This window comes from Crocodylus porosus, unplaced genomic scaffold (genome assembly GCF_001723895.1).
Source record: "Crocodylus porosus isolate Cpor-Errol unplaced genomic scaffold, CroPor_comp1, whole genome shotgun sequence".
NCBI lineage: Eukaryota > Metazoa > Chordata > Crocodylia > Crocodylidae > Crocodylus > Crocodylus porosus.
In genome coordinates, this window is record NW_017728948.1 from 47,099,925 (window position 1) to 47,117,237 (window position 17,313).

A 17,313-nucleotide genomic window follows, 5' to 3' on the forward strand; every position below is an offset into this window, starting at 1 on the left:
TCATCGTCTCTGCTACTTCTTGCCTCTGTGCCTCTTTATAGATGTTGGTTGGACTGCCTCTGTGACACTAACTATGATATAAGCTAAGCATACAGGGATAGGATAGTTTTCTTTTACATAATAGTTACGAGGTAGATTTTCTACATAAGTTTCGTTTCTGCAGGAATGACACTTATAGATAAGAAATGAAACTTACAAAATACGCATGTGCAGCTTAATATAAGCATGGGAAAATATAAAGCTTTCTTTTTTTTTTTTGGAAGCCAAAACTACAAGGTTACATAAATGTGAGAGTGCCGCGCAGCAGTTATACAAAAATAAAATAAGACATTTACAGTCCTTTGGTGATCTTCATGGAGTCTTCCCCTCTTCTGTAGCTTAGGAGATACTGGGTTTATTTTTATTTTAATCTCTTCTTCCTTTTCTCTTTTTCTGTTATGGTGAAAAAGCTTCATAAAGAGGAGAGTCTTGTATTTGATTGAAAGTTTTTTGACTCTGTTCTGTCTGCCTCAGGAAACACCTTTCACAGCTGCATACCTTGGACCAAGAATGGGTCAACCTACTGGATTCAACCTACTTGATGCAAAAAATCATGGACTAAATATAGACATTGGATTTATGACAGAGAACCTGCCTAATATCTGACTCCCCAGGTACCTCTCCATTATTTACCAGCTATATTCATTCCCCTTCCCCCTACCTGTCTCTCACCCACTGACTTCTCAATTTACATAGTCACTGATTGGCTTTCTTGCATGTATACCAGCCTCTGGCTTCTTTACTATGCATTCCATCCATCCAGGAAGATCACACATGAAGTGTAGATGCTTCCTCAGCCCAATGAAGGGCATTTTTACCCAAAAGCTTGCAAAAAAGAATTTTCCAACTACTTGAGTTGGTCTAATACAAGATACCAGATTTACTCAAAGAATCTTGTCTGCCTAAGTCCTTAGATTAACACAACTACAACCTATACCCTTGGACCAAGAATAACTGACCTCCAGCTGTCATGCTGTTTATCGGGCTTTGCAAGCTACACTGTTCCAGAGGAACAGTTATTTTGATAGGTCTTGTATGGTCTGCCTTCTGTGCTGACCTGATTTTGAAGTTGAAGACCAACCATTTGAACTAGCAACAGAAACAGACTGGAACTCAAGGGTGGGATCAGAGTAGTAGGTTGACACACTTATAACATCCACTGAGTATGTGGATTGCTGCCTTCTGTACAGGCTGGAACTAGGGTCTCTGCAGTATTCTACTAGTTTGAGGTTTTTCTGAGTGTCATCACTGTCCTTGGATTATTATTTATTTAATTCTTATATTCTCTTTGTATTACAACCCCACTTTGGTTAGGCACTGTACGAATACATCTGAAGACACAGTTCTTGTCACGAGGATCTTATAAACTAAGAAATGGCCTGAGTGTTTCAGTAGGAAGAGGGCCAATATTACCGATGCATGTATGATAAGCCAAACAGCCTTCGATAATGACTTTATGTCACTATGATTTGGGACTGGAACCAGGTGTGAAATGTTATGGATCCTATTATCAGTCAACTGAAACCCCCTTTCTATTGTTTTTCTAACCCTGAAGATTTTGAATGTGCAACTGGAGTAGTAAGGTGAATATCCTCTGTCTGCAGTGTACGAAAGCCTTCATTATGACAGTTTGTAATCAAGAAAATGAAAACAGATGAAAGAGATGAGACCCCGGATGAGTACTGCCGTGTGTGCTCTCCCGCTTCTAGAAAATATTGTGAGGAGCATATTTGTCAGTAAATGAAAAAAATACCCAATTTAGACATGGCCTATCAGTCACCAAATATCTCTGTCTATAGGTGCAATACAATACTCAAGAAACAGGTATGATTAATTTCCATCTTCTGAGCAAGAGCTAAATCTCTCATACATGGGAGCAGTTCTGTTGTTGGTATAACTCTGGCAAGCAGGATTTGGCCCTGAAATACCATTGCTACTCCACACATATGGAGTCCCTGATGAGCACTGAGATTGGCAACTCTCCCCTGTAATATAAACCACTCCACAAGCAGGCTGGCCATAATTTGCTGCCCTAAACATTTAACCTCAGCTAGTTAATTTAAGCTTAGCTCAGTTGCTCATGTTTATGGATAAAGAAACAAAAGAGTAAACATCAAAAGGAAAAGATGACTGTGGAATTCAATATTTCAGCAGCTGTTGATAGGTAAATGTTATTGAAGTGTGGCATTCAGAACCAAAGGCCTGCATTTATGATAATGAGCCTAACAAGAAAATGAGATTGACACAGCAATTCTCTGTTTTTGTTGTCCCCTGAGGTTAGAGATTATGCAGTGCATGGTTCTGTTTTTAGCCTCTTTGGTGATTCCAGCTGTGAGAGACAACACTGTGCATATTTGTCAAGGTTGCACTCCAATCAGGTGACTAAGGAGCTTTTGAGGGAGAACATGAACTGCTGCTCTCAGTTAAACCTTAACCCACATCCTGTGCTAAAGATTCAGCAGCCAAACTAAGTGCTTTTGGTTCTTGCTTTTCCTTTAGGCTGATAGGATTCCACCTGGAAGCATTATAAAGTAATTAAGATGGATTGTCCTGACTTGAGACTTACTGGAATGTTTCTCAATGACATTCATTGGGGTTTCAAAATATTTTTTTTTCTAATTAGTGCAAGTTTACTGAAGAGATGGGAGGCATTTATAAATGGTAAACAAATATTTCTGTGCTATATGTGTGCCTTAATAAAACCGTAATTACCCAAATACTTGGGATGAGTAAACAAAAGTAGGAGAGAATAATGGAAGAGAAAATAGCTTATATTTTAAAAAAGGATCATATTGTGCAAAAAGAAGAAAAGAACAGCCTTCCCTGAGGACTGGAAAATGGATGAATGAATTATTTAAAAATAGTCAAAGGGCTTAGACTGAAAAGTAATGCCTTTGACACCAGATGTAGGAAAAATTATTAATATTTTAAGGAATCAATTGTGAACACATGGAAAAGCTGATTTTAATTAAAGACAGCTAACATATAGCAGTTTGAGGAAGGGAAAAACAGTATCTCATGTTCAGTGCTTGGAATTTTTTGCAGATCATATGTACACATAAGAGAAACTCAAGTTATAATATACTTGGATCTTCAGTAAGCATTAAAACTTAATTTTCAGGGTGCCAGTGACTCTGAGTTACTATTCTAGTTTTACCTTCCTGGAAACCTAGATTCAACTCTTGCTTTGTCATAAAATTGGTGTTTTTAGCTTAGTTCAGTATAAGTGGCTCTCTCTGTGCCCAGGCAATATCTGAGCTTGTATGGTTGTAAGAATTCCAAAATCAGCACCTCAGAGGATCAGCTTAACATACACAGAACTAGGAGTATGGTGTTTTGCAGATCAAGATTAAGCTGCTTTGTCAAATTTGTGTGATTCTAGCCAGTTCTATTTATATCCCACTTTTCATGAAAACCAAAATAATTACATTCATTAAAAAACCTTTATTATCAGAGATTAATAAAAGAGGTGCATTTGTAGAGTAGAAGAAAAGAGTCGTGTTCAACTAGAACTTGCTAGAATAAAACACAAAAGTCAGTTTCACAATATGTAGATATTGCTGATATTTTTATAGCGAAGTATTACACTGTACCTTGGAGCCTATACATAATAATAGTACTTGTGCAGAAAAACCAGCAGTTTTTGTCAAGAAAATTTTGCATACTTACTGCAGATAAAACACAGGAGGAGAGTGAACAGAAGTTGCTGGAACCAGACTCTTCCCTAAACTGCATCTGTTTAGGAGATTTAATTGTCCTTTAATACTACGATAGATAGATGATCATCCACTCCACATTCACAAAATAAAGATTCAACAATACTTAATCTAATGAAAGAAGGCCTAACAGATGCTTGGAGAGACACCAGTGCTGAAAGCACATGGATAATACTTGTTTCTTCACTGTGGACACAATTTACTCCAGACCAGACCTCTTTTTCAGCTTTAAATTAAAACCTACTAGACATTTAAGTGTGTACAATCTTTTCTGAGTTTGCAAACCTATTTTCCTATCACTGACAGCAGTCCCACAACTATGAACTAAATCATGACAACTTAACCACTCATTCCTAAATGCACAGTTCAAATTTTAATAGAGATGAAATAAAAGACTTCCTGTATATTAATAACTCTGTAGAAGTAACACTGGTAATCCTGTGGGAAACCCTAAAAGCTATCTTGGCAAATAATTGCCTTCACCTCAGAACAGAAAAAGCAATGGACAAAAAAAGTTAAATCTCTTGATATTGCAGTTGTACATTTAGAAATACAGCACCAAATGACTCAGTCAAGAGAGGAGCTAAAATCTCTAGAACACAACAGAGTCAAATAACATATTAGAATTAAAAATAGACTGACAGTACAAAAATGCAAAACCAGATGGGAATAGAGCAAAGAGACTGCTAGGTTCCAAATGAGGAACAAGATTATGACTCCTGCAAAATACAGGTTTAACATTTTAGAGAGAGAAGATAGCAAACCAGACATAAAAGAAAACTTATTTAATTGTTATTAAAAATAGAATGTTCCCTAGCCTAGACATGAACACAAAAAAATATTCTTTGCCTCTTAGTATCTTGCAGACATACTCCTTAGAAAGCAGAAACTAAATATTAGAACCCAAAACTTATATTTTCAGTTTTTTACATTTCTCAGATTTGCTTACAAAGCTGGTGGCATCTGATTTAAGCATACAGCAATACAACCGAGTCTTGCCTTTAGCTTCTGGCATGTGATTTGGTGTTCTGAAGTATGGTCTTTCCATTTTCCTGAAAAGGAAGAAAAGAGAGATGGAAATTTTCCTTCACCTAGACAAAAATAGTATATAGATAAGCCTGTGTAACTGTGTATGGCCAATATGTGATTATATATTCAGTACTAGACTGTTAAAATACTGTTCAGCAAATACATTATTGCTTAATTTTGAAACTTATAATTGAATAAGTAGTTAATTGGATTGATTTTTGTAGCGTTCAATTCAGTCTAGAGCTGGCCAAATCCTACTAGCTTAATACATTACTTGATATTTTTGACTACTTTGTTAAATAGTTTATTGGGATTTGACTAGCTGTTATTGTCCTCATAGTCAGTGGTGATATCTGGAACAGCAAGCACTGAAAGCAGAGGAGTCTGATTTCTGTCATTGAACAGGGATATTAATCTTCTATAATCTTGGCCCATATCAGGTGACTTTGACAAAGAAATAAAAACTAGTCTCTTTCTAGCACTTCTGCGTCACATCATAGAAATACTTGTGTGACATATTGCATCTGTTATTATTTATTAATTTATTTAGATTAATTGATCAATAAGAACACCTGTACCATATTCTCACACTTACGATAGTCTCCTCTTTACTTTGTCTAGCAATCCAGCTTTGTAAGGACTACACCTAACTCTTCAAATTTTCAACTAGCTCAGACACCTTCAAAGAGAACCCTTCTCTCTCCCCCACCCCAGACCTTACAGAATGAGCAATGTTTGGTGTTACAAAAGTCAGCATTAAAGTCAGTTATCTCAGAACTCTTTAAAGCTGGAAAAAGGACTCTTACTACAAGCCACTTGAAAAGGAAGATGCCTGGCTTTTTACTTGTGCTTTCTTCATGGTCTGAGGCTGGAAGTTCCTGAGACAGCAGACCATAAAACTGTGGCATCCTTATGGACTTTATTAATCATTGGATGACCTGTGTCATCCATTTGTACCTTTACCATTCAAGAATAACATAAGACATCCCAGGATCTTGCCACAATTTTTGTACTATATCATAATTCACTTCTTATTTCCATGGATATGCAAATGTACTAGACCAGGGCTACCCAACTTCTGAGCAGTGGGTGGTTGTAGACTAGGGGTGGGCAAAATATGACTTGCGAGCCAGATCCAGCCCATGAAGGGGCTTTGTCTGGCCTGCAGTGGGTCCCTTGGTCCCACCTGGCTCAGGCACCACCTGCCCGTGGTGCATCCTGCCACCCCCCTGCAAATGCAGCAGGGCTGGGGTTGTTCCACGGTTTGACTGCCTTTTTAGGCAGCCAGGTGGTGGTGGCTCCTTCTGGTTGCTGCTGCCGCTGGCTCCAGTCCCATGGTACCAGCAGACACCCGTGTGCACAGCCCCACCTTGGCCCACCCTGCACCGACTCTGGACTTGCCCGCCCATGCTGAGCAGTGGCAGCAATGATGGCTGCTGGGCAGAAACTGTTCCTCGGCATGGGGGAAAAGCAGTTCCTCCTCCTCACTGCTGCTGGGCCCTTCCTGCTGCAGCTGCCCAGAGCCTGTGCCAAGCTGCCTTGTGTCTGCTCTGCATGGCCACTACTGCCTCACTGGCAGCAGTGACAGCAGCGGAGACACAGGGCAGTCCAATGCAGGGTCCAGGCAGCTGTGGCAGGCAGGGCCTGGCAAGCAGTGAGGGGGAGGAGCCACATTTCTCCTGCCCCCCACAGCTCAGGGCCTACTGGTGGCTTGTTTCCCAGCCATGTGAGAGGTGGGCAGGCACCCTGGAAAAAGAAAAGACTGGGCCTCTTGCTGGTGTTTTTATTTTTGTCCGGCGGAGCCTGCCAGTGCAAGCTGCCAGCAGGCCTCACAGTCCCTGAGCAGCAGCCGGGGGGCCTGGTCCTTCCATCTGCAGTGGTGGCACCCCCTGGAGCCATCCGGGCAGGGTGCTAGCAGGTAGGTGCTGCCCCAGCTCGGAGGCTGCACCCTGTCAGGTCCAACTGTTCCCTGAGCCTGCCCACTGGGAGCCTGCCAGGCACTGCCCCCCAGGCAGGCTTGGGGAATAGTTGGATCTGGCAGGGAGTTGCCTATGAGCTGAGGCTGCACGTACCTGCTAGCACCCTGCCTGGGTGGCCCCAGAAGGCATTGCCACCACAGGGGGAAGGACCGGGCCCCCTGCCAGTCAGGGCCTGCACAGTGGGCAGGTTCTGCGGGTAAGAAAAAAAATAAAAAGTGAGGAGCCCAATTCTTTTTTTTTTTTTTTCTGCAGAGGTTGCCTGCCTCTCCCGGACCCAGGGGAGGAGATGCTGGAGTGCCTGAGTTGCGGGTCCCCGGTCATAGATTCATAGACATTAAGGCTGGGAGGGACCTCGGAAGATCATCGAGTCCAGCCCCCTGCCCAAAGGGCAGGAAGTCAGAAGGGGTCAAAGGATCCCAGCAAGATAGACATCCAAATGTCTCTTAAAGGTGTTTAAGGTAGGTGCTTGAACTACCTCTGGTGGCAGTCTATTCCAAACCTTGGGGCTTGAACAGGAAAGAAGTTCTTCCTTATGTCCATCCTGAAACAGTCATGGAGGAGTTTGTGACCATTCAATCTTGTCATCCCTTGGGGCGCTCTGGTGAACAGACGTTCCCCCAGATCCTGGTAAGCACCCCCGGTGAACTTATAGGTGGCCACTAGATCACTCTTGAGTCTGTGCTTTTCCAGGCTGAAGAGTCCTATGGCTCTCAGTCTCTCATCGTAAGGTCTGTTTTCTTAAGGTCCTTCTCTCCATGGTGGCCTTGCCTTCCAGGGCTGCCCAGCTTCCCCAAGCCCAATCTGGGGCAGCATCTGGCCTGCTAGCAGCCTGCCTGGGTGGCCCCTGGGGGACATTGCTGCCACAGAGGGAAGGACCGGGGCCTCTCATAGCTCAGGGCCCACCGGCAGCTTGTCCCCCATCTGTGGGAGGGGTAGACAGGCTCCATGGAAAAAGAAGGATTGGGCCCCGTGCTGTAACAAGGATGGAAGCCCCTAAATTGAAATGGTGGGATTTTAACTGTCACGATTAAAAACCCACTGTTTCGAGTTAGGAGACTAAACCCCCATCACGTGTATAAGCACCCTGGAGATTACAGTGGACAATAAGCTGAATAGGAGCCAACAGTGTGCCCTTGTTGCATACTGGGCTGCATCAGTAGGAGTGTTGCCAGCAGATTGAGGGAAGTAATGATTCCCTTCTATTCAGCACTGGTGGGACCCCATCTGCAGTACCGTGTGCAGTTCTGGGCCCAGTATGACAAAAAGGATGTGGACAAATTGGAGGGAGTCATGCAGAGGGCAATGAAAATGGTTAGGAGGCACATGACTTACTATGAGAGGCTGAGGGACCTGGGCTTGTTTAGTCTGGAGAAGAGAAGACTGAGCTGGGGGGAGGAGGGGGAAGGGGAGGGTTGGTAGGATTTAATAATAGCCTTCAACTACCTGAAAGGTGGTTAAAAACAGGATGGAGCTAGCTTGTTCTCAGTGGTGTCAGATGACAGAATAGGGAGCAACAGTCTCAAGTTGAGCAAGGGAAGTTTAGGTTAAATATGAGAAAAATTTTCTCATGAGGAGGGTAGTAAAACATTGGAACAGGCTACCCAAAGAGTCTGTAGAATCTCCATTCTTAGAGGTTTTTAGGACCAAGTAGCCAAAACCTTGGCTGGGATGATTTAGTTGGGGCTGGTCCTGCTTTGAGCAGGGGTTGGACTAGATGACCTCCTGAGGTCCCGTCCAACCCTGATTTTCTATGATTCTATGCTTCTAACTTATCATTTAAAAGTCCAGAAATAAAATTAAGTTTGTACCTACCACATTATCTCTGTTCCCTTGTGCCTCTGCTGTATGATAATTTAATTGCATGATCAAATATTGTTTCTCAGACTATATAGCATAATACATTGTTATAAGGCAAAGTGCCCAGCAACTTAAAGAGGATACAGCAAGATTTAAATAAATACTGGTCCTTGTGTTTATTTAAATACAACAGTCTATAGCTACTTGTCTATAGCTGACTGTTTTCATATCTAGTCTTTAACTTCTGAAGATTATGGCTGGATGAGACAGCAATAAAGTCAAGTCTGTCCTTATCAAGTGTCCTGTTATTTTTTCACATTTGTGAGAAAAAAAATCACGTCTAGATGCTTTTCTGTGTAATCACCCAGCTGTAATCTAGATATGAGGGTTTTTTTCACATTTACTTATTGATGTTCACAACTGTCATATGTGAGAGTCTTCAGTAATGTATAATAAAGGAGGAGACATTTTAAAGAAAGATATAGGAATGGCAGTCTTGTGACGAAGACATTTGACTAGCATTCAGGGTTCAGTTTAATGGCGCGGATTTTTCTGGCCCAGCATTTGTTATTAATCACTTTGGCCCTCAATCTCTGAGGAGAAGCACCAAGTGAGTGCAAACACTAGTTTTCTTATCAGGTGTGTTTTACATCAGCTATGCAGTGGTGTAAGTGACTGTACCATGTGCATGGTTTTGGAGAATAAAACCCTCAGTACCTGAGATCTCTTCCTGTAACATAAAGCTATTGATACTTCCTTTCGCTTACATTGTGCCTGGCTGCTTTATGTAAATTATGAGCTCTGTAGGGCAGGACAATCCCTTACTGTGTGTGTACTGTGCAGAGTGGGTTGTGTTGCACACTACACATAGGAGATATTAACTACACTTAACATGTGAGTGTCCACAAATTTTAACAGTAAGTATGTGGCTTGAACACTGAGGGTAGCCTGAGCAACAGCGACCATGATCCCATCAGGTTCACTGTCTGTCGCAAGGCTGACAAATCAACTAGCAGGATTGAAGTTGTGGACTTCAACAATGCTGACTTCAACAGGCTCAGGACATTAGTAGGGGAGGCGATGTGGGACCAGGGATGGAAAGCAAATGGGGTGCACGAAGACTGGTCATTCCTCAAGGACATGATCCTCAAAGCACAAAAGCAAATCATTCTTATGAAGAGGAAAGGTAGCAGAAAGGCTGGCGAGCCCTCCTGGCTCAATAGGGACATCACAGTCCTCTTGAAAAAGAGAAAAAAGAGGTGCACACACAGTGGAAGCTAGGGACAGTCCTCAAGGAAGACTATACATCAGTGGTCTGCACTTGTAGGGAAATGAGTAAGAAAGCTAAGGTGGCAATTGAGTTAGCCAAGGAAGTCAAGGACAATAAGAAGTTCTTCTTTAGGTATGTAGGGAGCAGAATGAAAACAAATGGAAGTGTAGGACCCCTGCTTAACACCTCAGGACAGCTGGTAATGGACACTCAGGAAAAAACCAAACTCCTGAATGCCCACTTTGCTTCAGTATTTCACTGGACCAAGGGGAAAGAAAAGCAAGATAAGGATCGCAGGGGCATGGTGGGAATGATAGCATTTCCACTGTGGATGCTGAGCTGGTGCAAAACCAACTAGAACAGCTAGACATTTATAAGTCAGCAGGACTGGATGGACTTCACCAGAGAGTGCTGATGGAGCTGGCTGAGGTCATCGCAGAACCCCTGGCAAAACTCTTTCAGAAATTGTGGCACACAGGGGAGATCCCCGGGGATTGGACGAGGGCCAACATTGTGCCTATCTTCAAGAAGGGGAAGAGGGAGGACCTGGGCAACTATAGGCCAATCAACCTAATCTCCATCCCAGGGAAAATTCTGGAAAATTCATTCACTCATTAAAGAATCTATGTGTGATATGCTCGTTGAGGGTAAGATTCTGAACGACAGCCAGCATGGCTTTGTCGTGGCTAGGTCTTGTCTTACCAATCTCATTTCCATCTACGAACAGGGCTCTCACCACCTGGACATGGGAGAGAAGGTTGACATTATATACCTAGACTTCCAAAAGGCTTTGATCTAGTATCCCATGATATCCTTGTGGAAAAATTGGAAGATTGTGGGCTTAACTGCTCAACAGTTCAGTGGGTGGAAAACTGGCTGCATGGTGGGACCCAGAGAGTTCCCATGAATGGATCTGTGTTGTCCTGGTGAGAAGTGGCCAGTGGTGTCCCTCAGGGGTCTGGGTTAGACCGGTGCTTTTCAACATCTTTATCAATGATTTGGATGCAGGGGAGAAAATCTCACTGGCCAAGTTTGCGGACAACTCTAAGTTATGGGGCAGTATAGTCATGCCAGAAGATAGGCTGCAGATACAGGTGGACCTGGACAGGGTGGAGAGTTGGGCAGACTGGAACCAGATGAAGTTCAACACTCAGAAGTGTAAGGTGCTCCATCTGGGAGCAAACAATCCCCAACATACCTACAGGCTCGGTGACAACAATTTGACTTGCACCACAGCCGAAAGGGACCTAGGGGTAATGATCGACCATTGCATGAACATGAGCTGGCAGTGTGATGCTGTGGCCAGCAGGGCATACAACACACTGGCATGCATTAACTGTTGCATCTCATGCAAAATTAGGGAAGTGATACTCCCACTGTACTCTACACTGGTGATACCGCAGCTGGAGTACTGCATCCATTTCTGGGTGCTGCACTTCAACAAGGACGTGGAAAAACTTGAGAGGGTCCAGAGAAGAGCCCCCATATGATCAGGGACTTGCAAGACAAACCATACAAGGAGAGGTTGAGGGACTTGGGCCTCTTCAGCCTACAGAAAAGAAGGCTGAGAGGAGACTTGGTAGTGGCTTACCACTATATCAGGGGAGTACGTCAAGAACTGGGTGAACAGCTGTTCATCAGGGCACCCCTAAGGAAGATGAGGAGCAATGGATACAAACTCCTGTAAGACTGCTTCAGACTCAATTCCAGGAAAAACTTCTTCACGGTCAGGGTGTCCAGACTGTGGAATAAACTCCCTCCAGTGGTGGTGCAGTCACCTACCCTGGAAATCTTCAAAAGGAGACTGGACAGTTGGTAGTAGACTGGGGTGTTGGTAGTATCTCCAGATCATATTAAGTAACACATGTTCAGTTGTTGGATGGCTTCATGGAGATAATACAAATTCAAGATTCTGGAGAGGTGCTGGGGCTACAACTGACAATTAGTTGGTTCCTGCTTCTGCACCACAGCTGAGCCAGTTCAACATAACTAGCAGCAGAGACCCAGCAGGTGATCCGGTGGCAGGTGCCAATCTAGCTGCAGAAGTAGCACCTTTTCCTGGACTCAGCTCCCTATACCTCCCTCTGACCACCAGCGGAAGCAGAGACTTGACTCACTCCAGCATGCCAGGGGCAGGTGCTCCTGAGCTGGGCAGTGCTGGGCATGAGGCAGGAAGGACATAGATTCCAGAAATGGGGCTTGCATATCTTCAAAAGTGGATGTGTGGGCTGTGGTGCCCAGTGCTGGGGGTAGAGCACAGCTGGCTACCACTGTCCAGAGTGAACTGAAATCATAGCAAGCATTACAATGCAACTGCTCAGAACACATTCTAACTTTTAATACAGCATGGTAATACTTACTAAGATCAAAATAATGCATGTGCTATGTGCCCTGTGTGACAAGGCTACTGTGTTGACTGTGTCTGTGTCTACCAAATCCACATGCAGCAATGGCATGACTAGAGTAGAATGAGTGGGACACCAGCCCCAGGCACTTATTCAGAGGAGGCACCAGCAGCATGCTTCAGTGCTCCACACATGCTCTCTGGTGTTTGACAGCATCTCTAACTAGGGCAATGAAATTGCTGGTTACACCTCAAACAGTCTGTAAAACAGTAGTTCCCATCCCATGTCTCACAGGCAACATATTGTCTATGTGACCTCCTGATGTGGTCACAGGAAATTCCCAGTTTCTATATTGCCTACAAAGCTATGGAAAGACATTTCTAGGTAGACAACTACAAAAAATAATTTTCTACTTTGGGTCGATCAGTGTCAAATAGCCAAACATCAAATAAAATTAAGGAATACTTGGCAAACCAATGTACACATTGACAGTCTTATGTTGGTATGGAATTTTATTTTGCCATGCAGATATTGGTTGGGACAGATTGCCTGATGAAGTATGAGTTAATTTTTATATAGGGGATAATCCACAAGTTAATTCCAATAACTGGCTGGTATTGTTAATTTTGATATAGGAGTAGTGTGGATGGATAAACTGATCAGTGAGACTATTCCAGTGTCAAATCCAGAATTGATTGAATACTTAAGCAATACCAGAACAAAGTTACAAACAGTTTACAAAGGTATCCTTACATAGGCCTTCTAAACAATGCAATGATTCAGCTATCCAGGTGTTGTCACAGAACCTGGAGTTGCAATCGCAGCAGTTGGGTGCTGTTTGCTTCTCTGGCTTCCCAAGTGTTAAGCTTCTTCGTTAGCTATTTATATATCCTTACAACTTTTTTTTCTTTCACATGATTGACAAGATTCTGCAGGTTATGTCAGAGGCTCCCACCAATCACCGCTTCCTAGCAACTATCCCCATTACTTTGTTACCCACAATCTGTCTCGCAACTTTCTTATTGATGGGTATGTCATTCTTATCACTAAGTAAGTCAACTAAATAGATCACCTCCCCAAGTTGCTATGTGCTTGCCCCATATCCAGCTAATGGTATTGGTTATGTCAAGGCCTACAGTATGATATGACTGGTTTATGTGGGGCAAGTAAAGCAGAATATGTAATAATCTCATCAAGGGAGCAAGGGGTAGTTCCAGACCAGATAACATGCCTGGCTCCTTGTGATCCGATCTGAGAGAAAATGTCTTGCATTCAAAACCTTGTCTAACTCTATCCCAGCTACAATAAAAGATAATAAAAGATACCTCCCGAAGAAATCCTTGCCTCTTGCATAATTTCTGGACCATCACATCTACAATGTCACTTTTACACTACTATAAATAATGACAGATTAGGAAGAGCTGTGGAGACTTCTAGTGGGACATTAGGAAAGGTTAATTTTCTGTTGGTATGTTCTCTTGGAAATGAAAAAAGTGAGCTACATTAGTCCAGATAGTTAATCTGGCAACAGAATTTCATATTCTAAGCAGCATATTAAATTAGGGAATTTCATCTTTGCTCTGGAGAAGAGGAGCAATTACCATATTCACTCAATATAAGATGACTCCCCAATAATTAGATTCTATGTATAGAAGATTTATACATTTGTTATAATTTTGCAGGTATAGCACCTAATTATTGGATATTTGCTGTGAATTTGTTCCCTTCCCACTGCTGCAGTATGGAAAATAAATCTGGGAGGGTCAGGTGGCCCCCTTGTTCTCTGCCCTCCTAATTTTTTTCCCCTGCAACCTTTACACCACCCCTGTCTTACTGTAAGTTCCTGCTATCCCTGAGTGCATGGAAGCGAGGAGCAAATTTGAAAACACTGACTTTGAAATAAATATTCTTATAGTAATTTGCATATAGGCATATTATTATGGATACCCATAGACTTAGTTAATCCAGAATTAACGCATTTTACCTTGTTTAAAACAGTTACAAGTTTTGGCACAGGTACTTCATAAACACACTTTCAAGCTGCACTTTTGTACTTACTTATATATACTACAAACTTTTAAAAAATATAATATGTTTTGTGTTTTAGGCCAAAATAGTCAAGTCACTTCCAAATCATATTGACTGAGCAGAATTCAGTTGTTCCAAAAACCATGTCAATTGAGCAGGAGGAACTCAGTAATACAACCAGCAAGCATCCCCTATCCCAGACCTCTCACCATGAGACTTCAGATAATCCCAAATCCATTGGTAGGCATCCTACATGCAGGCCCAAGCCTAGAGGTCTTGGGAGTTGGATGCTCTCAGAAAGTACAAGTAAACATCCCTGTTTAGTCTGGGGCTTCAGATACTTCCTACTTGATCTTAGCCCACAAGATGCCTTTTTTTTGCAAAAATATTTATTTGTCGACATATAAATAAATATATATACCTCTACCTCCAACACTCTGCCAAGCGGCCTTTGTGGTTCACAAAAGCACAGTAAAAACCTGTTACACAGTTCGCACTGCATAACCACATGCCCTTGCACCCAACTTTATACCTGTACCCCCGCCCGCTGCCCTCCTCAGAGCCCCTGAAAAAGTCTATGCCAGACCCCTCTCCATCAGATGAGATCTGCAATTTCTTCCCATCATCCTCTTCTGTCTTCCTGTACTGCCAGTACATTTCACTTAGCCTCACTTTAATACAATCCTCAACTAAGATGTGGGGCAAGAAGGACACACTTAGAGAGAGGTTGCAAATAGATTTAGCCAGACTACCAAAGTAGGCAGGTGAGAATAGGATGGGATTCAACGCAGACAAATGCAGGGTGCTGCACCTTGGAAGAAGGAATCCACAGCACACATACAGGCTGGGGAGTTCCCCTCTTGAAAGCACAGAGGCGGAAAGGGATCTTGGAGTCATTATTGACTCCAAGATGAACATGAGCTGCCATTGCCAGACCGCAGCCAGCAAGGCCAGCCATACCTTGTAATGCATCCAAAGGTGCATCTCAAGCTGGTCCAGAGAGGTGATACTCCCCCTCTATGTGACTTTGGTCAGGCCACAGTTGGAGTACAGCGTCCAGTATTGGGCGCTGCACTTCAAGAGGGATGTGGCCAGCTTGGAGAGGGTTTAGAGGAGGGCCACCCACTTCATGAGAGGGCAGCAGGACAGGCCCTATGAGGACAGACTGAGGGACCTGAACCTGTTCAGCCTCAGCAAGAGGAGACTGAGGGGGGACTTGGTGGCTGCCTACAAACTCAACAGGAGAGATCAACAGCAAATAGGTAGAGCCCTTTTCTCCCCAGCACCACCTGGGATGACGAGGAACAATGGTAATAAGCTGATGGAGAATAGGTTTAGATTAGAGATCAGAAGGCAATATTTTACAGTTAGGGTGGCCAGAATCTGGAATTAACTTCCCAGGGAAGTGGTGCTTGCCCCTACCTTGGGCAAATTCAAGAGGACATTGGACGATCACCTGTCTGGGGTCTTGTGAACCCAGCATTCATTCCTGCCTGTGGCAGGGGGTCAGGCTAGATGATCTGTTCAGGTCCCTTCTGACCCTAGCTACTGTGAAACTGTGGGGTCTGAGTGCCTGTTTGTGAGCAGGTTCATGGTTTTCCACAGTGCATACCTGAAGCAGGATATGAACTGGTCAAAGTGAGCTGTTGGGGTCCCTTGCTCTCTGGTCAGGTGCCAGTAGAGAACTGCTTCCCTGGTCAGGTGTCTGAAACCTGTCACCATCAGGAGGAGCACATGGATTTTCTCCATACCTCTCTAGCATATGGGTAGTCCCAGAAGAGAGGGTCAATTGTTTCTGCCTGCCAATGGCAGGTCTGCCTTGGGCAGTTTGATGGACCTCTCTGCCCTGCTCTGTTTATCCATGTCCACATGTGGAGTGCCCAGTAGCCTGCCTGCCAGTTCAGGTCTCTGTGCTCTTTCTGCAGGTCCTTGTGGAAGATTTGCTCCCACATGCCCTGGCAGCTGTCACCAGGTAGTAAGTCCATGGGTGATGTGGTGTCTCTTGCCCTTATCACCTCCTGTATCTTGCGGTGGTTCATCAGGGTTGCTAGTGTAGCACTGTGCAGCTTGTACTTCTCTTGAAAATGCTTCAGAATTTTGTAAAACCATGGGGAAACCATGGTCCACAGGTTCCCATTGATCATCATGTGCACTTGCCACTGTCACAGCAGCTGCCCTGCAAAATATTTAACAAACATGGCTGTTTTAGATTCCATCCCTGTTGCCAGTTTGCAACCCTGGCTCATGTATCTGAGCCAGAGGAAGAGAAGGACATCTGGCATTCCTCTGCCACCCAACCATGTCACATTGTACAGCTTGGTCCTTGCCACTTTCTCCCGTGTGGAGTTCCAAAAGAAAACACACATGGCTCTTTTGAGTCTGTGAACAACTTGTTCTAAGGTGGGGAAGACTAGGGTAATGCGTAACAGCATTGGCAGGAGCACCACCTTCTTCAGGGCCACACGCCCCCTGCCCCACAGTGACAGGCAGTGCAATTGCCATAGCCTCAGTCTCTGTCTAGCCTTAGCCTCCATCTTTTCCCGTGCCCTGTGCCTCATCAGCTCTGGGTCAAAAACCACCCCAAGGATCTTTACCCACTCCTGGGGGATGGAAACCCCCAGGGGTGACAGGTCCCCAGGCTTACCCAGGACTAGGCAGGTGCTTTTGCTTATGTTGAGCTTGGCCCCTGATGCTGCTCCATATACCTGGTTGTATTGTAGTGCTTTTTCCACTGACCCTTTGTCCCTGCATATGATGCTCAATTCACCCATGTACGTGAGGACTTCTGTCTCTTCCCTGTTCCTCTCGAGGATCTTCGCACCACTGATCCTGGGGTATTGTCTGAGTTGTCATGCTAATGGTTCCATTGCACAAATAAACAGGATCAGGGAGAGCGGGCAGCCCTGCTGGAGACTGGATTCTACTGAAAACAGCTTTCCTATGTGGCCCTGTTCTTTGGAGTGCTGGGTTGCACACAATGGGCTGTGGAGGCCCCGAGGGAGGGCAGCAGGGTGGGAGCCCAAGCCTGAAGTGGGCAGCCTGCACCCATGCCCTGTGCACAGATCTGGGGCGGTATGGGTCCCCCCAACCACCTGGGAATGCATGCAGCA

The 17,313-nt window shown here is 44.1% G+C and overlaps 2 long non-coding RNA genes across 2 annotated transcripts in view; both read left to right on the top strand.

The window, feature by feature from the left end:
• LOC109321920 overlaps positions 1-582 on the top strand; it is a 2,278-nt gene extending 1,696 nt beyond the window's left edge. The window contains exon 2 of the long non-coding RNA XR_002104220.1: positions 514-582. This is a non-coding gene — a long non-coding RNA (uncharacterized LOC109321920). The remainder of the gene's footprint in view (positions 1-513) is intronic.
• Positions 583-2,757: 2,175 nt separating this feature from the next.
• LOC109321914 overlaps positions 2,758-17,313 on the top strand; it is an 18,914-nt gene continuing 4,358 nt past the window's right edge. Inside the window, exons 1-2 of the long non-coding RNA XR_002104215.1 lie at positions 2,758-2,768; positions 7,385-7,390. This is a non-coding gene — a long non-coding RNA (uncharacterized LOC109321914). The remainder of the gene's footprint in view (positions 2,769-7,384; positions 7,391-17,313) is intronic.